Raw genomic sequence first — 26,354 nt, 5'->3', positions numbered from 1 at the left:
GAGGAAAAATAAGTACATCAATGCACTATTGGTGGAGTTATGAAACCATTCAAACATTTTAGAGGACAATTTGAAATCATGTCCAAAGTGCTATAAAATTGTGCTTATCCTTTGATCCGGCAATAACTACTTTTTCTGTACCCCAAAGAAATAAAGAGGGAACATGACATATATACAGAAATATTTATAGTGTGTCTTCTTGTGATGACAAAGTATTGGATAGTGAGGTAATTGGGGAATGACTGAACACACTGTAGCATCTGATTATGATGGAGCACTTTTAATTTACAAGAAATGATGAGGGGATTGTCTTCAAAAGAAAAAAAAAGGAAAATATAGTAAGACCTATATGAACTGATACAAAGTGACATAAGAATAATTGGCATGTGATTGTGTATAGTTAATAGCAATGTTGTTATGATGATCATCTGAGAAAGAATTGACAACTCTGATAAATACAATAATCCAAGATAATTCTAGAGTATTCCTATTGAAATCTACCTACCACCAGAGAAGGAACTGATGAATTCTTGAGTACAAATTAAAGCATATTTCTCACTTTTTTGGCAGATGGATAATATGGAAATATGTTTTCTTTATTTCACATTTATAATTTATATGATTTCATTTATCTTAGTGGGTCAGTACAGGGTAGGAGGGAGGGAGAGAATTTGGAACACAAAATTTAAATGGAAAGAATATTTGAAAGGAATAACAAATTTATTTCAGAAATGTTTCATTGTAATCAGGAGTTTTGTTACTTTATATATTTACATTATTTCTTAATATAGTCTTGTCTAAGCAGAAACTCAAAGGACAGAAATGAAGCAGAATGAGGAAAGTTTCATTTAAGTAATGGAGCTTGTTCTGAGTACCCACTAGAATAACAAACATGGCAGGCACCAAAAGAGTTACAAAGAATTACCTCCCAAGAAAGGACATCACTAGCCAACAGTTCTTATCATTGCTCAGAGGTTAAACTTCAATAGCTCACATGTCGACATTACCCTTTGAAGAAAAAGGAAAAAAAACTGCCTTCTGGGTTATTTTCAATTGCTTCTCTTCACCAAAGCCTCCCAGAATTATTCTAAAGAAACCTTAGAAGTTCTTTTGACAAGAGAAGAAAAGGAAGGGCATATTTTAGATATTTCAGAAGGAGTCAAAATAAATATGATTTGCAGGAAAGTTTTAGTAATCCATTTATTATGTCTCCCGTGATTTTTTTTTATCTCTGTGGGAACTTAAGTAATTTTAAAAGCTTATCATGTTACTTCTTTTTGAAGCCATTTTTTTCTTCTCTGTGTTCCTTAAATGTCCATTTAAGTCTGTAAGTATTAGTGATAGGTATTTTAAAACATAGACAGAGAATCCTGACTGGGCTTCAAATACTTTTGTGACTTGTGTGTCTCCCCATATCCAAAACATTGTACAGCAGATGTTCATGGAAATGAAGCATTATTTTCTGGATTCATGGAAGGGCAGAAAATCAACCCTTTCCTTTATGGTTCTAATAATCTTCTTGGGTTGTGAAAACAATACATATCTGAGATGCGAGTATGTAAAAGATTTGTGATTTGCGAATCTCTATATCTCTAGTTCAGATTACCAATCTATGACTTAGGTTATAAGATCTAGGCATGTATAGGAGACACATAGGTTTCTAGTATCTGGATCAGGTAGTTTGAGTTACATTTAAATTAGCTTCTTCCTAATTCCATACCCAGTATTCCATATCCAGCATTTTTCACTTATCTATCCTGCTTCTACATTTAAAACATAAAGGTGGCAGAAGCAGGCACTGTGGAGCACTTAGAAGAAGCCAAGGACATCCACTGCATCCCTAGCTATCACCAGTTGTCTTAACTTTTGCCTTGTTACTGGAAATTTATGGAAAAGAAAGTGAGATCAACAACTTGGGGCAACTCTTCTTCACTTAAATCCAATTTATGTGTAAGTCAAAAGACATCATCAATGATGTCATTTTGGTCTTCTTTGAGTACTAAGAACAATAACCACAGTTGAAACAACGAGAGAAGAAAAAGGGATATTCACTGATCATGAGCTAAAATGTTTAGTCCAGACTTGAAGTGCTTACATAAATTAGAGGAGGGTGAGATAATAATAATGGTAGTCAGTATTCATATTGTGCTTTAAGATTTGCAAAGCATTTAGCTCCATTCTCTAGTTTCTTCCAGTAACTCTGTGAGGTAGATGCTATTATTATAATCTCCATTTTATAAATAAAGTGCTGGATGTGCCTAGTCCCACACCCCCTTACCCTACCCAGGTTACGTAGAAAGCTCTCCCATTGGGTTATGGGAATAGGGGTGGATGAAATTAGGAATGTCCTCAGAGAGTGTAGAGAAGAGGGGAGTCATCTGAATTCTCCACTCCCCTCCAGCTCTGTTACCTTTGAGCCACTCAACTTACCCTCTGTGTGCTCCCATTGGGCTGCTGGGCAGAAGGCTGGGTGATGTGAAAAAATGTCATCAGACACAGTGGAGAGAGGGAAAGGAGCTGCTCTGTATGAGTCCTTCTGCCTTTCTAGTAAAGTATTCTTAGGTGTGGGAGGAAGGGAGGCATGCACACCCACAGAGAGTATTCTGTGAGCCATCTTTAGCACCCATGCCATAGGTTCACCATCACTGGCCCAGAGCATGGAGATGGGAATGAACAAACTGTGTGTGGAAAATATTGTCTCTTAGGAAGTTAAAATTTTAGTTCTCATTTATGAAGAATATAATTTAAATGTCCTCCTCTGAAAGGTATAAATGAGAAATACAGCATTACTTCTACTTTTTTTAAACCCTTCCCTTCAGTGTTAGCTTCCATTCTAAGACAGTAGAATAGCAAGAGCTAAGGAATCAGGGTTAAGTGACTTGCCCAGGGCCACATAGCTAGTAAGTGTCTGAAGCAAGATTTTAATTCAGATCTTCCAAACTTCAGTCTTGGTGCTCTATTCACTATGCTACTTAGCTGACCCTAGCATTATCTTCTTCTGACACACCCTTCAAAGCAAATATCATGTAACAGGTTTTAATTCTTTTCTGCAGAAAATCTAAACATGTTTTTATTTTTTCCAAAACATCCCGTATGAACACCATTCCCTCTCCTGATTTTAGTAGGCACATACATTCTATTAAACACATATTTTTCTTTTAATTCAGTTAAAAAACTACATACACATTCAAACATGCTAATGATATGTAGAGCACAGGGGTGACCATTTTAACCTATTAAAATTTAGATAATAGTTTATAGACTCATTGAATTTAAAATCTAGCAGAATAATTTACTATGTACATAGTTAAGGAAAATACAAAATAGTATGTAATAAATGCTTAAATAGGTATAAAACTAAAAGATGAATTGGTCAAAAGGAGAAGTTTCATTACATTCATTTTTGAATTTTCTCTCTTTTTCCAGATTAGATGTTAATAAAAATGTTAATAATTATTTTTGACATTTTGTTGTTCATATTCTTTCCTAGGTTCCAAACCCCTATTCTTCCCAAAGTGACAGAACATATTACATAGCTTGTATATATGTTATCAAAGATTATATAGTTCCATGTTTATCATGTTATGAAGAAAGATACATATTGCTTGCACTTGTTAGTTTTTTCCTCATGATTCCCTGGGATTTGTTCTGGATCTTTGAATTGTTGATAATAGTGGTCATTAACTGTCAACCACTGTACTTCCATGCTGTTACTATGTTATAATGTTCTGATTGTGCTCACTTCACTTTGGATCACTTGATATGTGCTTTTTCAGAGTTTTGTGATTGCTTTGTAATTTCTTTTGGTCCAGTAATATTCTATTACAAGCTTGTAACACAATTTGTTTAGCCATTTTTCAATTGATGGGTATCCCATCAGTCAGATACTAGCAATGAATCCCAACCAATCTGTTGTTTTCTTTCTAATCTTATTTACATTTGTAAATCTGGATCTTCTTGACTTTGTGGCCAGCATTCCATCCTACAGCATTTGGCCTTGACATTCTACTAAATAAATAAAAAATGAACATAAGTAATTAAATAAAGCTTCAATATAAATTAACCTTAAATAATTTCAAGAGGAAAAGATACTAGTAACTGAAAGGAAAAGAAAGGTGGAAGAAAGATGCTGAATAATATTTTAAAGAAAATTTTGATTTCTAGGAAATAGAGATGAGGAAGGAATAAATATAAACTCCCCTTTTGGACCTCATAAGAATTTAAGAATAAAAGAAAAGGGTTGTACTCAACTTACTTTTCTTTCTGAAGCCTTAGGACTTTTTAAATTTAGTTCTTCTTTGTCTTGCTTAATTGAGTTTCAGAGCTAATGCTGTGTTGCTCATGGTATCTATTTATTAAAATCAATGCTGATCCAAGATTCTCTCGTATACCTCTCCTTTAATTTTAATTAATGTTCATTTTCATTAATAGAGTGAGAGAGGTATTAATAATGGAAGAAAGCTTTTTAACAGTCAATAGGTTGCTTAAATCAGTAATAACCAAATAATCTTTGATCTACTAACTTTTTCTCATTCTGGTTTCCATTTTTTGTGTAATCAAGATGAGGAAGGTGAAAGAAGGATGTACAATATGACCTTGGATCTTCTGCTATGGAGAAATAGTTTGGAAATGGAGAGAGACAAATGCAAAGTGTTGGGAAGAGAAGGAAATGTTGAGGAAAGATGTTAACTACTAATTTAAGAAAATTCAGTTATTAATCAAAATTAGTCTTTAAATACTTGAGTTCTCTATTCTTCCTTATCATATCATTAGCGAATACCTACGATGGAAGGTGTTCTAGTAGAGAACATGCTGGGTGTGGAGTCAGAATAATACATCTTTGTGAGTTCAAATCTGTTGCCAGACACTTGCTAGTTCTGTAGCCATGGAAAAGACACCTGATTCTGTGTGTCTCAGTTCCTAGTATATAAAATAACCTGGAAAACCCCAAAAGAAGTCATGAAGAGTCACATTTGACTGATACTACTAAACAATAACAAAAGGTAATGAGTGAAAGGGGCATTGAATTTGAAATCAGAGGACCTGACTTCAAATCATAGCTCTGTTACTTATCACTTATATCAACCTCAAGGTTTATAGGAAACAGAAAACTGATAACAAAACAAGCTGCTATTTAAGGAATTCAGTCCAAAAATTTAATATTCATAAACCTGGAATGCACATTAGAAAACATCAACATTATTTTCTCCCTTTTCACAAAAGGAACCTGAATCCCAGAAATATAAACTGACCAGGAATAGGTCAAGCAGTTAATGGGAAGAATTGAAATAAGAAATTGGGTCAGAAAATTCCTAATCAAACAACCTTTCTAGCTACACCTGTGTCCCAGGATATATGTGTGTGTGTGTGTGTGTATTTGTAAGTACACATACAGATAGTAATTATCACCCTGTAAAATCATTAGTCATCAAATAAAAATGAAAGTCAATTGACTATATTTTAGTTATTAAAACAGTAAAATGGACATCCTTTGGATAATTTCAGCAACCTATGTTGAAATAAGGAAAAGATGGGAAGGAACAACCATCTATCTTTCTATTCATATATTTCTGTATCTATCTATATCTGTCTATCTATATCTATCTATCTATCTATCTATCTATCTATCTATCTATCTATGTATCTATCTATCTATTCACCTATTTATCTCTCTCTCTATCTGTCTATCTGTCTGTCTGTCTGTCTATCTATATCTGTGTGTTTGATTTCCTACTACTTGCTAAGCATTATCTAAGCACTTCACAAATACTCATTTGACCCTCATAATAAACCCTTTAAATAGGTGCTGTTATTATCCTCATTAGGGAAAGAAACAAAGGCAGAGGTTAAGTAACAAGGCTTGGTCACACAGCTAGTATTTAAGACCAGAACTGAGTTCATGTATTGCAGACCCCAGCTCAAGCTATATACTACAATACTTAGCTAACTATAAACAGAGAGGGATTTCTGCACACTCTTTAGATAACCAAAGAAATCAATTTACTCAAACACCAAATATTCTCATTAAACAAAATATCACTCTTTTACTAACATATAGGGTATCCCCAAACATTTAGTGTACTTTTATGCTATTAAAGTTTAAAATTGCATCAAGAATTGGTAACACCTGGAATATATATATATATATATATATATATATATATATATTCCATATGAGTGAGTGCCTATACACATATATGCAGATATATGCCTACATATTGATGTTTAATAATCTTTTGTTTTATAAAGATTAAAATTTTGGGGAAACTGAGGCAAGAAGAAATTAGTTTCTCTCTGCAAGGAGTATTATTTTTTAGAGGTTTATTTAAGATTGAGAACCTAAGAATATACAAGTAAGAAAAGCACGTGTCTAGGCCAGAGAGAGAGAGAGAGAGAGAGAGAGAGAGAGAGGCCTAGACACAACCACTCACATCTTGCCTGATAGGTGGAGAGCAGAGTGTGCTCCGAAGTGGAAGTAAAAAGAGGGCAAAAAAGAGACCCCACCTATGGCAGAGAGCCATTAAATAATATTTTGCTCTCATCCCAGGTGAGAATTCAGTGAGATTACAAAGCATTCTGGGGAAGTGGAGCACGGGCTTCTGGGGATTGAAGTCCTGTATTTGAGTCTATTTTTATATTAGAGTTGGAGACTGTAAACCTTAAAATTTCTTAGACTTATGAATGTTGGAAATTTCCCCATTGGGAAATCTCATACTGGAAAAAATTTCCTACTGATAGTAAGAACTCTATTGGAATGTGAAACCCCTTGGCATGGGAGGATCCTTCTCCTCCCTACTTAAGACTACGTTAGGACAGAAACCTTTCGCTAAACAATGGAAAGGGTTTTGACCTATGCTGAAGCATAGAACAGGAAGTTCTTTGAGTCATGATTGATTTTAGAATTGATACAATAGAGATACTTGGAATGACAGAACCAGGTCTTGGAAAATGCAATCTCCACCCTACTCAGAGTAACAGGATTTAGGAAGGGCTGCAGCAAAGGATCAAGATTTAATTATTTGAGAATATGACCTTCAACAGACATGTGCAAAGCCACAGACCCCTGGGCGGTCTTGGGTTAAACTAGAACCACCATTGGCACAGGGGAGACATGGACAGTGATTTGTAGATGTGAGAACTGAGGGGAGGGAACTTAGATGGTTTCCTTAAAGATAGCAGGGTCTGAGGAGAAAGGGAGAGGAGGTTTTGCTCTGAGTGAGGTGGCTCTGAAGGAGGACTGAGGAGGTTGCTCTGTGGGAGGACCAGGAGAGAAGGCTGGCTCTGAAGGAGAAGGCTCTGGAAACATTTCTTGAAAGGAGGCTCTCTTGAAGGTGGAGCCTGAGGTTGGCATGAGAAGCCTTACCTAGAGAGATCTTGGGTGAGTGATAAAACCAACTGACTGATTTATTCATTCTTATTCCTTTCTTACTTTCTCTCTTTTTCAATTGATTAATCAGTGTATTATAAATTAAATTTCTCTATAAAACCCAGTTGGCTTGGGCATATTCATAAATTGGGAATATATTCCCTGGCGACCATCTTATATTTATATAAACCCAAGACACAGTAGAAAACATATTTCAGCAGTCATAATTGTCATATATTTTCCTTGCTCCCAAAACATTTTAATTATCCAAGACCTAACAGGAAAATGAAATATCTCAATCTTCTGATTCTTTACTGATCTTTAGTTCAGCTTTTAATAGCTAGTGGCAAGGTTTTTTTCTTTTTTTTGTTTTTTTTTTTAATCCTCGGAAAGCTGCTGCTCTTTCCAGCCATTAGATAGCTCACAGGCTCCCTCTGGACCTGTTGCATTTGCTGCCCACCTGGCCCCTGGCTGCTTCTTTCTACCTACCTGTTTCTCCTGCTGCTGCTCCTGACCTCTCTCCATCCTCACCTGGTCCCGGCCCTGACCACCCCAGTGGCCTGCTCTGGCTCTGGCTCCTGCTCCTGGCTTCTTACCTGGTACCCAATCTCCCGGCCCTGCCTGCCTGTGTTCTTGCCTGCAGTCATCCTCTGGCCGCTGCCTGCCTGTTTCTGTGCCCCAGACCCACGAGCATGACCCCAACCGGCTCATCATCCAGATCCTTGAAGCAGATTGCTCAGGACTCATTTCTACCAGCTGGTAACAGTGGTATTGACCACGTGGGTGGATGGTAGGAGGGGAGAGAAAGAAAAGGGAGAGGAGAAGAGACAGACTTTTCCAAAAAAGGAACTTAAAAGCAATGGGCTATTTAAAGGGATACCTTTTGACTGTTCTGGTAATTTCATTGATTTCACCTGTGTGCCAGAAGAAAGATTCAGCACAAAGGTTCAACTTTAACTTTGAAGTTGCAAATGGGTGGCTCAGCGAACTGAGAGCCAGGTTTAAAGACATGAGGTCCTGGGTTAAAATCTGGCCTCAGATACTTCCCAGCTGTGGGGCCCTGGATGGGTCCCTTAACCCCCATTGCTTTGTCCTTACCACTTTTCCTTCCGATAATAGACATTTAAATGCATAATAACCCAAGGAACTTTAAAGACTGGAGGTTATATATTTTAAGGCATTTCAGACTCCAATGGTTTATAAAAAAAAATCTCTGTATTACATTTTCCTGATTGTTTTGTTTAAGATATAACTTTGTGATTTTAATTTCATATATTATTGGATTCAATATTATTCTGTTATACTGTTCATTTTAATGTACTGGGTTAACTACTGTTAAATTCTGTTGTTTTTCTCCTATAACTGTGCTGAACAAATATTATTGAATAAGCTCATATATGAAAAAACAGCTTTTTTTCTATTTTTGCCTTTGTAAATTATCACCTAAAGGATGGATAGACTTCATCAGAACTGGTTACACTTGCTATAACAACCTTTGGAAAATTTAATGTGCTAAATATCTCAAATGATTTTAAGGGTTTTTTAAACATGATTTTTGTAATTTTTTTTTAACAATCTCTGGTTATTTTTCCCTGCCCCTACCATGAGGTAAGGCCAATTCTATCTGAAGTGAAATACTATTTTAACCCCCAACCTTCCCACATTTCTAAATATGTGAATGGAAGTTGGGGCAGATAATCTCAGGGCATTTGTACCCCTAAAAAAGCCTACAAAAAAAGAGCACCTCTCATTTATACTCTTCAGCTCACTACTTCTACCAGAATGATATATAGATTTTTTGATTATGTTCTTAGCCCAAGATGAGTTTTACTTTGTTTAAAAATATGTTTAAATACCAAGGTTGAAAGATTGCTATGATTGTAAAAACTGTGACAAATATCCATCAATTCATAGGCTTTTAAAAATGCCATACAGCAACTTATGTGAAATATGATAGTGTGTTTGTTTGCTATTGTAATTAATTGGGCTATTGAGAATGTTGGGGATATTGATAACTACATATTTGTACTACTGTTCTTTGAAAATGAAAAATGTTACCTTGCTCAATTCATTTGCCTTATACTCTGGAGCATGGCTAGACATAAAGAGGAAATGGATCTCAGTTTTGGTGAGAAAGCCTTGTATTCTATATTTCCTTAGCTGATACAGTGTGTCAATGATTATAAACTACATTTTTGAATTTTCAAAACTCTTTTATTATATTTTTCTTGCATGTGCAATATACTATTTCACATTTTAAAAATTATTTTTCTCTCCTTTTCATATTTGAAGCATGTCACCAATAATAAGATTTTCTTTAACTTTTTGATTTTTCAGTAATAAAAGTTTAAGATACATTTGCTAATGCATGCCCCAAAAGCTTGTGACTATAAAAATGATGCCACTAATTATTTTTAAAAAAAATATGGGACTTTGCTTAATGATTCTGTCTGATTCCAGGACAAGATATACACAAAAGAGCCATTGCACAGAGCCAAAGAAAACCCAGTCCAGTATGGATTGATTCACTTCTAGGCCAATGCAAAGGTTTTGAACCTAGTGTGAGCTTTGGGGTTGCGACATTTGACTTATGTTAAGATGTAGGCCTTCCTGGTGTCCACACTCACTCTGAAAATACAGACAAGTATTCCCAAAACCTTGGCTCCTATAATCTGGTCCCTTTTCTGCCTTTCATATTTTTCTGTAGGCCTGGCTACTGACTGGATAAATGCATCATTGCTTAGATCATTTAATTGGGCCCTGATTCAAGGACCTGTTATAGATTTATTTTTCTTTTTTACTTGGAATTTTTACACATAAGACTTTAATAGTCTATATTTTCATCCAGAAATTTTTCTTTTTTATTTGGATTTTTCTGATGTCTTTTCATTTCTCTTACCAATTGATTCATATGCCTCATACCTCAGCCATTCATCCCTAAGTGATCCTGTATTTTTCAATCACCCTCTTAATGGGGGAATGTAAAAAATATCATTATTTAAATTGCAAATTTTAAAATTCCTTTTGAGAAGAATTTTAGGTAAAGAAACATGATACCTCTCTGAATCCAGAAACTGAACTGTTGGGGATGACACCATGAAGAAGCCTCCAGACCACAAGCTGCACAAAAATGAACTTTGGGTGTGGTTGATTGAACACTTATTTGTTTGTATACTTTCATGCCAAAGGGGACTGCCCCCTAACTGGCTTTTTGTCAATGAGTCCAACAATTATTGTTTTTTTTCTCTTATCCATATTATTGTAATCTTTAAATTGATTATGTTTTTATGATCTTTTGGGGAAGTTCTTCTTCCCAGCTGATCAAATGGAGGATGTAAAAATAGACTTGAATCCAGGACTTCAATCCCCAGAAGTCCATGCACCACTTCCCCAGAATGCTTTGTAATCTCACTGAATTCTCACCTGGGATGAGAGCAAAATATTATTTAAGCGTTCTCTGCCATAGGTGGGGTTTCTTTTTGCCCTCTTTTTACTTCCGCTTCGGAGCACACACGGCTCTCTACCCAGCAGACAAGATGTGAGTGGTTGTGTCTAGGCCTCTCTCTGGCCTAGACACGTGCTTTTCTTACTTGTATATTCTTAGGTTCTCAATCTTAAATAAATCTCAAAAAAATAATACTCCTTGCAGAGAGAAACTAATTTCTTCTTGCCTCAGCTTCCCCAAAATTTTAATCTTTACAGTTTCAATAATATTGAATCTTGCTTCATCTATTTTCTTCCCTCCTGTAAAGAAATATTTCCAGATATATTCTATGCTAACAAGCAATCAAATAAACAAGTGTAAATAGAACAAATCCTCTACTTGATCCTTTCATTCTAAATAACTATCCTGTTATATCTCTGTGCCTTCTCACACCTAAGCTTATAGGAAAAAAAACAACTATATTCATTTTTCACTCCAGTTTCTCAATTTCCACTCAATTATCAGCCATTTGTAGTCTAGCTTCTGGCTTTATAATAGATGGACATTGATTTGTCCAAAGTTACCAACAATATATCATTACTAAATAGAAAGGACTTTTTTCACTTCTTATCCTTCTTGATATCTCTAGCATTTTATATTGTCTACCAACTTCTAGTCCCACATGTTTTCTTTTCCCTGGCTTTTTTCAGATGGTACTATCTGCTCACTCTTTTGCTGTATCTGATTGATTGCTTTTCATTATCCATTGAAATATTATGATTCTTATATCATTTGCTAAATATAAGCATATTTAAAATATTTTCCTCACCCCTTTTCTTATCTCTTCATTGTCCCACAGTGATTTCATTACTTACTGCAGGTTTTAGTAAAATATCCAGATAAAAGACTCCTAAATCGATATATCTAACTCATCTATCACTTGAGTTGCAATCACCTCCTTATCCTATATGTATTTCATATTCCACATCTCACAAATTAATTGATAATCTCACCTAAATCTATCTTTCTCCCTACTTTTCTTCTATTGAGATAAACATGGTTCAACTCAATTATTTTCATAGTTTTGGAGTCATCCTTGAATTTTCTTTGTTACTAGCTTTATCCAAGCAATTGCAAAATATTATTAATTCCATCTTTATATATATATATATATATATATATATATATATATATATATATATATATATATATATATATATATATATATATATCTTAAAGTCTTGCTTCAGGTTTAGGTATAAGCTTTTGATCTCACTCTGATGTCGATCAGGTCAGAGTCCTGTCAAATTCTCAGGCTTAATCTCAAGATTTTGGTTTCACTGTGTACTTGAACCACTCAGGCACACTCTCAATTGTCCTGTCTTGGAGCTCTGTCCTAAACTTTATTAAAAAAATCAGTACTTAGTACTTAGTACTGTCATCCACCACAAAGTGTGAATTAAATACTTGTCCCAAGCCCAGACTAGAATTCCCTGGGCTGGAGCTCCAGACTTCTCCATAGGTTTGAAATTTCAAGTGTTTTGGGTTGGCTTGTACCTCTGGATTTTGGCTAGGGTATAGGTTCCTAAACCTTGGAGGGCAAATGTGGGGTGGAGGGATGTGCCTCACTTTTGGCTTGTTCTTCCTTCCCTGCTACAACTCTTTGCTCAGTCTGTTCTCACCCCAGTGCCCCAGATTTCCATTACCTACATTTTAGATTTTTCTTTTCTTGACAGTTTTTTTTTAACTTGGAATCTTAGTTGATTCTTTCACTTCCATATTTGTTTTGTGGAGATATTTTAATCTTGGTCAGTCTTATACTTGAAGTCAGGATTCTCCTGGTGGCAGAGAACTACTGAAGATTCCTCTGCCATCTTGGCTCCACCACAGAAACCCAAAGTAACCTTAGGCTTATACTCTTTAAATACATATAGTTTTCTTTGGAGTCAATAAAGTACACATTATCATAGTCATCATGCATTTCTAGTTCAGTCATTTGTTACATATCACTCTTCATGACACCATTTGGTATATTTGTAGCAAAGGATTTGTAGTGGATTGCCATTTTCTTTCCCAGATTATTTTACAAATAAGGAACTAACACAAAGGAGATTTAGTGACTTGCTTATGGTCAAATAGCTAGTAAGTGTCTGAGGCCAGATTTGAAGCCAAGAAGATGAGTCTTCATGACTTCAGATCCAGAACTCTATCTACTGTGCTAACTAGATGCCAATTCCCCAGCAACCTCATACATAAGTTGTCACAGGTTGATAACTCTTGGTCTACCTAAGATAAAGATCTGAGAGCCCTCATCAGAGGTTGAGATCTCATGGTCTGTCTGAGAACAGGTCCAAGTGCCCTTGCTTTCACCTTCTTTAGCTTCCCATAACAAGTTTGTTGACTATTTCACAAACCCTGGATGATTCCTGGATCTATTATCTTACCCCAACCATTATTCTACCAGCTGCCCTATTTATATTCTTATTACATTTTCCCATGGACTTTTCTCACAGATGATTGTTTTTACTTTCTGCGGTTTGTACCTTTAAAAGATCTACCAGCTTGCACTTGTACTCATTTGGCCAGCAGCAGGTGAGACCCTTCTGACTCCACACTGCATCTGTTATCTTTTTCCTCATCCTTGCCTACTTTCTACCTTTGTATTCCTCTATCATTTTCCCTCATCCTTACCTGGGTAACTCTGGTCCCAGTCCTACCCCCCACCTCTGGGCTTTTACAATAAGTGACTTAATATTTTACAAGTATTTATAAAACTCTTAATTTACAAATGAATTATCAATCTTCATGAAAAAAAATTCTTTATTTAGGAAGTTGCTTGACCAGAGAAAAAAACAGAAAGAAAGAAACAATATTAAGACATTTCATTTGTTGAATAAAAGAACATTAAGTAAAATTTAATTTAATATTGCCCATTACTAAAATAAAGTTGTTTAAGCAGAAAGGTATAATCAAATTATTATAATTCGTCTGGTATTGATTTATGCTAATTTCAGATCCAGAGATATGTATCCTGAATTTGCAAGCCTTTATTCATATAATAACATGAACTAAGCATTATGTGTCTTCTTTCACAACATGATAAACATATAAATATATATTTTATAATGACACATGTACAACCCATATCATATTAACTGCTATCTTGGGGAGTGGGGTGAATGAGAGGGAGAGAACATAGATCACAAAGTCAAAAATAATTATGAAAAATTGTATTGAGGTAATAAAGCAAAATATTTTAATATATTAATTTCATAGCCTCTACTCTAGGAAAATCTAAAAAAGAAAACAAAGAAACTTCATTATCTACCTAAAAAAAGCTGCAGAAATTCTACCTGATCACATTCCAGTTACAAAAGGGAAATCAGTTACTGGCATATCTAAAAGTAGAAGATTAGTTCTATTTTTAACTCCATCGAACAACATATTCTTTCTCCACTATGGCACATCCAGAATGATTAATATTTTCAGGATCTTCTCAACCAACTCTTAACTTGTACAGATCAATCCACCTTTAATTTTTTTCTTCTATATTCTAAGTTAAAGACTATGTCTTTCCCTTCTTTATAAATCCTTCTTCTTCTGTTCTCAGAATTTTTTGTTCTATATAATTATAAAAAAAATACTTCATTGTTTACAAATCTTCTAAATTCAGGACCCCAAGGATATTAATATTTTGTCTGTTTAAAGAACAAGTTTGAGGCTTATCAGAATCCATGGATTAAATTGTCAGAAATATATATATATATATATATAATATAAAATTTCAGAAATATATGTATATATATACATATACTATACCTGACACTATCTTTAAAGAGAACTCAATGATAAATAGGGTATTTTACAAAGAATATCATTGACACATATAATAACTACTGCTCCAAATTTTAAATTGCCTGTTAATCAGAGATTTAAAAATATTATGCTAAAAAAACTGCAAGAAATTATCCAAACCAGCAAATGCAAAGTCTCATATTTTCTTTTAATCTGTGTATAACTTTTCTAAGCAAATTATGTATTATCTTCAATAATCTTGTATGTAGCTCATTTGTACATAGTTGTTGGCATATTGTTTCTCCCATTATAATTTAAGTTCCTCAAGGTCAGGGATTGTCCTTTGACTTTCTTTGTATTCCTAATGCTTAGAAAACTGCCTGGTATATAGTTGGTACTCAATAAATCTTTATTGATTGTGTGACATAGCACACATATCAAAACATCAGACAACAATTAAAACACTTTCTGACCTTCAGGATGCCAAACATGATGGAGGTGTTTTTGCTTCATTCCTGAAGAGATTAACGCCTCTCTGACAGACCTAGTCTTTATCTGTTCTCTGAACATTGTCATATTTGTCTGACTTGCCTGTTCATTTTGATGTTTACTTCATCTAATTTAGTCTTCTTAGTTCAGAAATCAATCTCTGATGATTGATTATTCAGTGAACATGCTTCATTTGATAAGGAACATAAACCACTCAGAAGAGCCATTTCTGCTTTTAATTAAAGGTTATATATATATATATATATATATATATATATATATATATATACTGGATTTCAAGCACTTATTCAACATTTTTGAGAGGAATAACAACAAGAATAGTTTTTAAAAGACATCACTGATTTACATACAAAGGAAATAATTGGGCTATAGAGATCTTTTTTCAATGCCTTGGCACAGAGGTGCAAAAGATATTTATTTTTTTAGGGGCCTCAAGAAAGTCTAGGAGAATAACCACCTGGTGTAGTCACTTAGGTAAATTCCTCCTACCCCAATCATGAACTCGTATAACTGAAATTACGATAGCTTTCTATTGTAGATGTTATTTGAATATCCACAATTCTGGGGAATTCATTACCTCTTCAGAAGTGGTAACTGATTCTATTATTGGTCAACTCTTAATTGGTAGGGGTTCCTTTTATAATAGACTTAATTCTTTCTCTCATCTACTTACTGTTCCTTGTTCTACTGTCTGGTATCATAAATATATTATTTCTTCCTTATTGAAGCCTTTTATGTCATAAGTCCCCCTTTCCTTTTCTTTCATCTCCTTTCCTCTCCTCTCCTTTCCTCTCCTCTACTATTTCTTCTTTATTTCTCTTCCCTTAGCCAAATATATCTAGTTACTTTAGCCTTTAATATTTTTTAATGATATTACTCTCTATTTCCTTCACCCTGGTTACTTTTCTCTTGATGTGTTCCTGCTGATCATTGTAGTTTCTAACTTTTGGAGTCCAGAATTGAAAAAGATGCTTTAGATGTGATCGGACTATTAACAGGATATAGTCAAATTAATACTTCCTAAGATATTTGCAGTGTAAGAATATTCATGCAATAACTGACTGTATTAGCTTCTTGAGTTTCACATATTTATAATGAAAACCAGACATTTATTCCATTATTAGTGAATGACTATCAAAATATGTATTAACTATGTAATACTATGGAAAAAGTACTGGATTTTGAGTTGGTGGACCAGGTTTCAATTTTGGTTCTTTCATTCACTACCTATAGTCTCAGACAATTATAACTAATAAGGACTTAGAATGTACCTCTATTGTTCAAGATAGTTAGGGACTATGGTATGTAAAATCACTTAAAAAATAAAAGGACCCTGACTTTAAAGACTTAACTCTTCTGGGCATCAGTTTCCTCATCTAATTAATGAGGAGACTGAATAACTTGTACTGTCATATTTGATTGATTTGATGATTAGATTAATTTGTACTATTTTTCTTTTTATTTATTTGGGTAAACTCTGTATAAGGGATGTTTACATGGTAAGAGAAAGAAGAGGGATATATTTAGAAGAGAAGTTGATATAAAAACAGAACCATAAGAGCTTTTAAAATATTTGTTCCATGTCCAAATCTCTCAATATGGAATTATGACTCTTACACTTTCTTTGGAGTATCATATGAGCCACTTAATACAGGGTCATATAAAGGTTCTTATACTACATCCATTCCTTTGACAACAATGTGTGTGCTTTAAAAATGAACTTGTAACACTTTGTCAATGTAATAAAGAGTAGGAAGAGAGAATCAGAGTTAGTAGTGGGAGTTTATATAACAATTATTTGTCATATTGGTATTTGTTTGTTCCTAGTTTAAGAATAAAGTCTTTACTAATGGTTTAGGGTTCAAAATTAGTCATATTTAAAAGGATGGATATAAAAACATTTCTTAAAATTCATTCATGGTTCTTTAAAACAGCAAATTTGTGATTTAAAAATCAAAATTACATTAGGGTTGATTGCAGCATTAATTAACCTGGACCTGTACTTGTCAATTAGCAGAAAATAAAAAGTCTATCCTACCATAGTCTCCTACTCCATTATACACAAACATGATACTTTACAACCTTAAACTTGTTTTGGGATTTGACCAAGAGATATCTAAAGAGGTTGTTTTAGAAAATAATTAAAATTATGAGCTACACTGGCATATTTTGGTTCCCTATTTTATAGCCCACTTTAACCAAGAAGTTTCTGAGTAAAAATTAAATTTTTGCATTTGTCAGGAGGAAAAATCTAGAACTGAATGATACTATTAATAACCAAGAAAGATCTCTAGTTTTGTTGAATCTGTTCCTACAAAGCATCTATCCCTTTGTTAGCTTCACTACTATAGTTCCTATCCATTTTCTTTGATTTAAATAGGCTATAGTAATGATCTGATAATCTTACAATTTCAATCTATCCCATGTATTGCTTCAATGAAAGCATGGTTGTTGAATAAATTTGTATACATGTGAGTATATGCTTTTTATATACTATTTCAAGAATGTCTGGCCATCCTGTGAATTTTAAAAAAACATTTCCCTAAAATGCTTATCAGCATGATATCATGGGAAAATAAAGAACAGAAATTCAGAAGACCTGAAGGTAAGAACACTTTAAACTTACCATATATGTGACACCTGAGCAAATCACTTGACAACTGGGTCTCAGCTTCTTCATCCAGAAAATCAAAATGGCAGCATTAATAATACTTTTTTGAACAATTACTATAAAAGCAAATTGATACAATATTTCACAAATATATATGGAGATTTGTAAACAAAAGTATAGTATAGATATGATTTTTAAAATTGTTTCATTTTTATTTTAATGCAATTCCTGATTGATGTGTACTAGGATAAGTTGTGTTATATGAACTGTTGAGTAGGTGAATAAAATTCTATTTTTTTAATAATTGAATAAATCACCACATTGTGATCTTTGTTTTTGTAGGCTCAATGAAAGCATGTTTGGGTCAACTTCAGTAGCAGAAAGCATGACCAGGACTAATGGTCTTCATTCTGTTCCATCATTTTGCTTCTATTGAGTCTCTATATTTGGAAAGCTCTTAATTCAATATATAAATTAATTAATTGAATGAATGAATAAAATTAAATAAAATGAATAAACAAAAATTTTATCAAATACTGATTACACCCAAAGCACTTTGCTAAGCTTTGGGAATATTAGCACAAGTAAACAAGATAGTCCTTGGTCTTAAGGAGCATGGCTGTGTGAACTTTAGATTACTCCACCCTACTTAGTCTAAGAAAAACAGGAATGTCTACACCCATACTTAAGGATTAAGTATTAAGGCGGATGGCCTATGACAGACATGTGCTAGCAAATGACAAATCAGAAACAACTGACAGACCCCTAGGCTGTCTTAAATCAAGCTTAAGCTACCATTGGTACATGTGAGACACAGGAAAGTGATGTAAAAACCATCTATATATTTTGTGTCACTTCCTTTCTCTAGCCTCTTTTGGCAGAGAGGTGGCTCTGGCAGCAGCTTGCTGAGTGTTTTGGCATCTTGGCGTGGTGGAAGCTATTGTTCAGTTTTGGTGGTGAGTTTTTCTTGATACTATACTGGGAGAAGCTGAGTATCCTAGTTCAGGTGAGGCATCTTCAATGAGCTCTCTTAGAGTTAAGGCTGATTCTTTTCTCCTTTACATTCCAAACACTATCCTCTTAGAAAAGCCTTTAATATTCTTCAAAGGCCTCATGGTGGAGATCCTTGAACTCCCTCTGGCACAAGCCAGGCAGGAGAAATCCTATACCCTCTTCTCTCTCATCTCCTTAATTCCTTCCCTCTATATTAATTAAAATCACCATAAATTTCCAAAATGACTTGGGCATTTTATTTGGGATTTTCTCTGGTTAATTTAGATTAGGTCACAACCCTAAAATTATCCTTACAGTTGGAATGCTTTCCCAATTCATCTGCTCCTCCTGGCTTTCCTAAATTCATTCAAGTTCTATCTAAAATGTTACTTCCTATAGACATATTTCTGAAACCTTCTTAATTGTAGTGCTTCACTCTGCTATTTATTTCTAATTTATCCTCTATATTAACTCATTTATTCATAGTTCTTTTCATGTTATCTCCTTTACTACACTATCAGCTCCTTGAGATCAGGAGCTGTTTTGTTTGTTTGTTTGTTTGTTTTTTCCTTTCTTTCTATGCCCAATGCTTACCTCTACTATTAGTAGACTTTTTTTTTAATACAAGAGATTTTTTTAAATTTTACTCACACTTTGATTATTTATTACTGATTCTTGTACAGAGTTATTCAATCAATTAATAACTAATATTATAAAATGCATAGGATATAAAGTTATATTACTGACCTCTTCTGATCTTTTGTTTTTTGTCATCTCTTTCATTGGAATATTTTTCTAATGTAAGGCTTTTTCTCTATCTTTTGCTCATTTTGGTGTTAATTTTTTTCCTGGATTTATCTATATGCTGAATCTTGACTTTGATCCTTGGGTGGAGAGAGTACTATCCTGTGCTAGTACTATGCTTGGGATTAGACCAGTTGACTCAGTCTCAGATTGCACACTCTGCAGAAACAGCCTGGTTATCCTGCTGTATGGAGGTTTGTAGCTGTTCAGTGTGAATTTCAAAACTACTCCACCCTATTCAGACCATTCTTTAGAAGATGGGATTTAGCTATGTCCTGATCAATAACAATAGAGATACTTGGAATAACAGAATCAAGTCTTGGAAACTATAATCTCACCCTACTCAGTGTAACAAGATTAGGAAGGGCAGCATCAAACTCAAGATTTAATTATTTGAGAATATGGCCTTTAATGTGCAAAAAAAGGACAAACCTCCGGGCGGTCCTAGGTCAAGCTAGAGCCACCATTGGCACATGTGAGATGCAGGAAGTGAGGTAGAGAACAGCCTCTGGAGTTCTCAGGACTTCCTGTGAGGAGGGCTAGAGTCAGTTGGAGGCTGGTGCTTGGAGTTGGAGGAGCCCTGCGGACTGATTTCCATCAGATTGGTCACGTGAGTGATAAGGACTAATCCCTTTCTTTGCCTTGGCTCTCCAAGGCCTTAATGCCCGCTTTGGCTCAGCCTGAGCTGGGTTATTCTTTCCTTCTCTCCCTTCTCTCTCTCTCTCTCTCTCTCTCTCTCTCTCTCTCTCTCTCTCTCTCTCTCTCTCTCTCTCTCTCTCTCTCTCTCTCTCTCTCTCTCTCTCTCTCTCTCTCTCTCTCTCTCTCCATCTCTCTCTCTCTTACTTTCTTCCTCCTGCTTGTAATTAATACACCATAAAAATTTGGCAGCTGCCTTGACTGTTTCATTTTGGAATTACATAAGTGAATTCCTTGGTGACCTTAAATTAATATATATCAGTCTTTTAAAGTGATTTCAATATCACAACATCAGTTGAGTTGATTTGAGGTGGGTCCTGCCCAATCCTGCAATAGTTAGATATTGTTGGACTTAATTCCTCCAAATGCTGCTTATTCTGTTTTTCATTGCTTACTGCTTTTACCCTCCTTAGGTCTAAAGCAAGAGGGCTTTACTCTTTCCCCTGTTGCTTATCCTCCATCTCTCTCATTCTTTGCTGAGGCTTCTTCAGTGTTGGTACCCCAGGGAGATGTGTCCTCTTTGCTACCCCTCCATAAGGGCATTGCTTCACTCCTTCTTTTATTTCTCTCTTTCCAGTATTCTTTTTAGCTGTTTTTTCCTCTCTGGTCATTTAGAGGGTCATTGGTGGGCTTCAAGTGTTTCTTATTTTACCATCTTGGCCTGACTTCTTCAGTATTCCCCAACTCAATTGTCACAATCTGTAGTTCCACCACTCTATATTTTGGAATCCATTTCATTAAAAAAAACATCAACTTCTGTTATAGAATCAAAAATAAGCATTGCTTCCAAGGAAGAACAATAAGAGGTTGGCAATTGGGGTTATGACTTGCCCAAGGTCACATAACTAATAAGTGACTGAAGTAAGATTTGAACTCAGAACCACCTTTCTTTAGGTATAGTTCCCAAGCCACTGAGCCACATAGTTTTCCTAAGATTTGACTTAATAAATGATTAATGACTAATTAATCTGGCAAAAACCAAAAATAAAGAGAAGCTAGGAAGAGGGAGAAGGTATGGTGGAATGGTTTGGGAATGGCTAGGAAGTACAAACAATAGGGTATCATAACTTTTTATACTCTGTTTTTGTGCTCTTGTACCAATAATGAGAATCAAATAATTTTTACCATGACTCAAATACTTTGTCTCCTTATCTCTACCTTCTGGAATTCTTGGCTTCCTTGAATACTCAGATCAAATTCTACTTGATTTTCCAAGGCTTTCTTATTTTTGCTAGTAACTTCCCCTCTAAGGTTGTCTTGATTTGATTTGTATCTTTAGAAATATTAATCTATTATCCCCCCCCCCTTAGAATATAAGCTCTCTGAGGGCAAGGACTCTTTTGCCCTTTTGTCTTTGTAAACCCAACACCTCACAAATGCTACGTACTGGGAATATTGGATTTAGCTATTTCCTGATTGTAACAATCAAGATATTTAGCTCTTTCTTTATAGTGAAGCTAGAATTGTAATCCACAATCTATTTTTAGATTTTAATTTTCAAATGGTGATGACTCAGTATTTTAAGTACATCTACCCATTTTAACCACAAAAAAGTTGTTAAGTAACTACAAAAGGTAAACTTACCAAAAAAGGTGTTATGTAATCCAAAAAGATATAATCTAACCAAACAAGATGAGAACTAAAGGGTGGGTAGTCCTGGAGAAAAGCGTCTGCTGGGATTGATAGACATGAAATTTGGTGGAGGTGACACAAGAGAAAAAGATTCTTTAAAAAGAGAACAAAAGGCCAGAAGAGGAGAGATATTCGATTCGAGTTTCCAGTTGGATGAAGGATCTCTAACTCAGAGTTGGACTCAGAGGAGACACTGGAGACAAACATTTGAGGAGAGACTGGAAGACAGACACCCAGATTTCTTTTTATTTAGACTGTCAACATTGGTGAGTGAAAAGCTGACTTAGTGACCCCAACATTCTGCAGGTGTGAAGCCTCCAGGAAAGGCCCATCATCTTGAGACTCTCTTCCCCTGTCTGGGGCTTAGAAATTTCTAACTGGCTCAGAGGAGACAGAGTTTTCTCTCTCTCCTTCATTTCTTAATATCTTCCTTATATTGTAAATAAACTACCATAAATTTATTTTACTTTATAATTCATTTGGGATTTAGAAATTTAAATCCCTGGCAACTATATATTATATAGTCAGAGTCCAATCACAAATAAATTTAACAGTACTTAATAAATTCTTGCTGATTGATTCAATATGATGAATATTTTCAAATGGTTTTATTTAATTGTTTTTTAATCAGATAATTTTTCCCCAAATGTTTTTTTCACTGATAATATTGTACTTATAGCACAGTTTGATTATTTACTGACTCCTTTAATAGACTGTGGGCTACTTGAGGGCAGGGACTATCTTTTGTCTCTATGTCCCAGTGGTTAGCACAGCATCTACTGACACTCAGTCTTTTTTACATTTTTATTTATTTTGATAGTTTTTATTTGTTGATGTTGATAGTTTAATTCTTGAATTCTAAAAGACAATTTGAGTTCTGAATCTGTTGTATGAGGACATGTCACATTCATTTATGAAGGACAGAGATTAGAATGAATAGTTCCAACTATTATATTAATAGTTCCAAGTATTATTATTGCCACTGTGATATATTGCAGAATTCCAAACACTTTCTTAAATAGTCTATATTGCTGAATGAATCTAGACTTGTTAAGGGTTTTTAAAAAATTATGTGGGAATAGTTAATTCTTAATTCCCTTGATTCCTATGCACCAATATGCATTATACAACTATTCTTTTCTACCATATTGTTGCTAAAATTCATATGAATAATCCCCATGATGGACCTTTTGAATCCATTCTTGGATCTTAGTTGTATAATAAGTTCCATCCAGTGGTAAACAAGTTTAGTTTAAAAAATCAACAGATCCCAGGCTTTTATATACTGTCCTTCTTCTTTTTTTTTTTGTATTGTATTGTATTGCTCTGCCAGGTGTTGTCTATTTGTAACATTTCTGTAATTCTTTTTGTCCATATTATACATATATACATAATCATACACACACACACTTTTATATATATATATATATATATATATGTATATATATATATATATATATATATAAATGTATGTATGTATACATACACACACCCAGAGACAGAGAGAGTTTGTGATGAATTGCGGATAATCAAAGAAGAAAAGAAGTAAAACTAAAGAGGGTTAAAAAAGGTATCTTGCTTAAAGTGAGACTTTAGTTGATACCTAAAGGAAACCAAGGAAGTTAAAAGCTAGAGATGAGGAGGAAAAGCATTCCAGGACTAAGAAATAGTCAGTGGAAATGCCCAGAGTCAGAAGATGTAATGTTTTGAATGAGGTACAGCTAGGTAGCTATTTTAATTGAAGTGAAGATTACGTGGTGAGACATAAGAAGATTGAGATGGGGGGATAGATTAAATTATAAAGGGGTTTTAAAGCCAGAATATTTTTTGTTTGATTCTAAAAGTAATAGTGAATGGAATTTATTTTTGAAAGAGGTAGTTTTAGTTTTAGTCTTTGAGTTTTAGTCTTTAAAGAATTCAAGTTGAAGTCCAAGGTGGAGGGATCTACCTCCCAGCTCAATAAGCCTGTCCATGAATTGGGAAGGATTTTCACCAATCTTTTGTCTGAGATTTTCAAATTTTGTCCAGGAACCAGGACTGTCAGAACATGCTCTCATGACTCTTAGTAATGCCTCCCTAGTCTGATATAGTTTCTTGTAATCATTTTCATTATTCACATTCCATCGTGGGTCTTGTAGGGGACAATAAACTTCTCCCCTTACTTGAGTTTTATTGGCAAGAGAGATGAGTTTATTTTTCTCCATTTCTCTTAAAAATGCCTGTAATAAATTTTCAAAATCAATCCAAGTGGGGTCATATGTTTGACAAATATTCTCTAGCTTTTTGATAACTACTATAGGATCATCCTCAAAAGAAGGATTATGCTGCTTAAATTTATCAATATCTTGAAGGGTGAATGGTGTTTGATGTCTTATAGAAACTAACCCTTCTTTATGATTCTCTTAAGGGGAATAGGCTATATTTTTTCCCTTTTGATGTCCTGTTTGAGTTGCCATGTAGTAGGTAAAAGGAGGAGTTATAGTAGGAACAGAAAGAGAAACAGGTTGGGTAGAGTGAGAAGTAGTTTTAGCAAGTTGAGAGATAATTTGGGCTAGTTGAGAGATGTAATTTTCAAAGTATTCTATCTGGGTCTCAATTAAGCTACCTATTCATTATTTTGTTTGTTTTTAGAGAGGAGTAGGTAAACTCTTTGGTAAATTTGTAAGGATCCTATCAGAATGAATAATCCCAGAAAAGTAATAACAGGAGACAATCTAAAATTGTGAGCCGTTCCAGCTAGGTAAAGCTCTCCGGGAGCAGGATTTGGTTGAGATAGGCCAGAAACTGCTCCTTCACAATGTGTGCCATGATCTCCAGTACCATAGTCAATTACTAGTGAGGAAAATAATTAGAACAGATTAAAAGATTAATCAAACTCTTGGTTGGCTCACTAAGAAATGTAGGGGTTCAAATTTGGAGCTTGACAAAATAGGAGAACAGATTCTCCTGAAATCAGACACAATCATTAAGAAAAATCCCATAATTTTTAAACAATCAATGGCATCATTCTTATACTCTAAAGGTTTTGGGGTATGCATTGACATTAGGGAAAATGTATTTTAAAATTATATTACTGCAAAATCAAAAAAAGTTAAAGAAAATCTCAATATTGGTGACATGTTTTAAACACAAAAAGGAAAGAAAAAATAAAATTTAAATACTATATTTCATATGCAAGGAAAAACAATAATAAAAAGTTTTTAAAATAAAAAATATATAGCTTAAAATCAGTGACACACTGTGTCAGCCAAAGAGAGATAGAATACAAAGGTTCCTCACCAAAAAATGAGATCCATTTCTTTTTTTTTTTTAACTTGGCCATTATCCACAGTGTGAGGGCAAATGATTTTCACAAAATAACAGTTTTTACAAAACAACAGTACAGTAGATAATGCACATTTTAAAAAAGTCCCAAAAATTCCCCCAAATTCAGAATAATCCAGTAAATTACAATAGCAAACAAACCCACTGTAATATTTCCCATGAGTTGCTATGCAACATTTTAAAAAACCTAGGAACTGATGGATATTTGTCACAATTTTTACAAATGTAGGAATTCCTTCAACCTTGGCAAATATATTTAGGTCTAGAACATCACCAAGAAATCTAGATTGTTCTGGTGGAAGGGTAGAGTAAGCTAAAGAGTTACAAATGGGAGATGCTCCCTCTTGGGAGCCATCTAGGGGTACCACACCCTAGGAACATGTTACTAGCTTCTCTGGTATGAGACTGTTGTCTCATCCATGACATTTTTACAAATGCCAAGGTGGGAATTATAATAGTGCTACTGAACTTTACTCCAGCTACTAAATCAACCCTTTACCTCTTGTTACAAGTAACTCAGAGGCAGGCAAATGATTAGTCATAGCTATTTAAAAAAACCCTCAAAACAAGATTTCTAAAAATTATGTCTGAAGACCCCTTAAAATCAATTTGAGATATTTAGCTCATTAAACTCTTCAAGGGTTGTTAACCAGGTTGACTGAGTCCATTCATCATATATGTGGCAATTTAACAAAGGAAAAATAAAAGAAAAGGCTGTTTTTGGGCTTTTACAATGATATTTTGTTCAGTGTAGTACTAGTAGTAGTCTCTCAGTAACCGAGGATGATGATTGTCTTTGTGCGTTTTCATCAATGATAGATGAGTGTGCACAAAGACACTTACTTGTGCGTGAAGGAGATTTAAGTGAAAAAGTCGATGCCCAGAGATAGTCCCACTCTCTCGGCGCTGGAAGCCTGGGTCCAGTGGCATGAAAAGTTGTTACACCTGGAGACTTCCTCAGCTGCATTGGATGGCCATGTTGTCTTTTGTGCTCTGACACACCCTGACCACTCTACAGTGCTTTGCTGCATCGCCATCTCAGCCGTCGAACCTTTTTATTGGTTTCTTCCTTCTGTTCAGCCAAAGCAGTTTTCACATGTTGGGTGGGCAAGGCCCTGGTTCACCAGGGGTCAGTGACAACCTAATGGCTACGCTCACAAGGTTTAGCCGGCCTGTCTAAGCCTTTGCCCGGGTTATGG

This window comes from Monodelphis domestica, chromosome 1, assembly GCF_027887165.1.
Source record: "Monodelphis domestica isolate mMonDom1 chromosome 1, mMonDom1.pri, whole genome shotgun sequence".
NCBI classification, from domain to species: Eukaryota; Metazoa; Chordata; class Mammalia; order Didelphimorphia; family Didelphidae; genus Monodelphis; species Monodelphis domestica.
The sequence above is the reverse complement of the archived record's forward strand: the minus strand, read 5'-3'. Positions refer to the sequence as shown.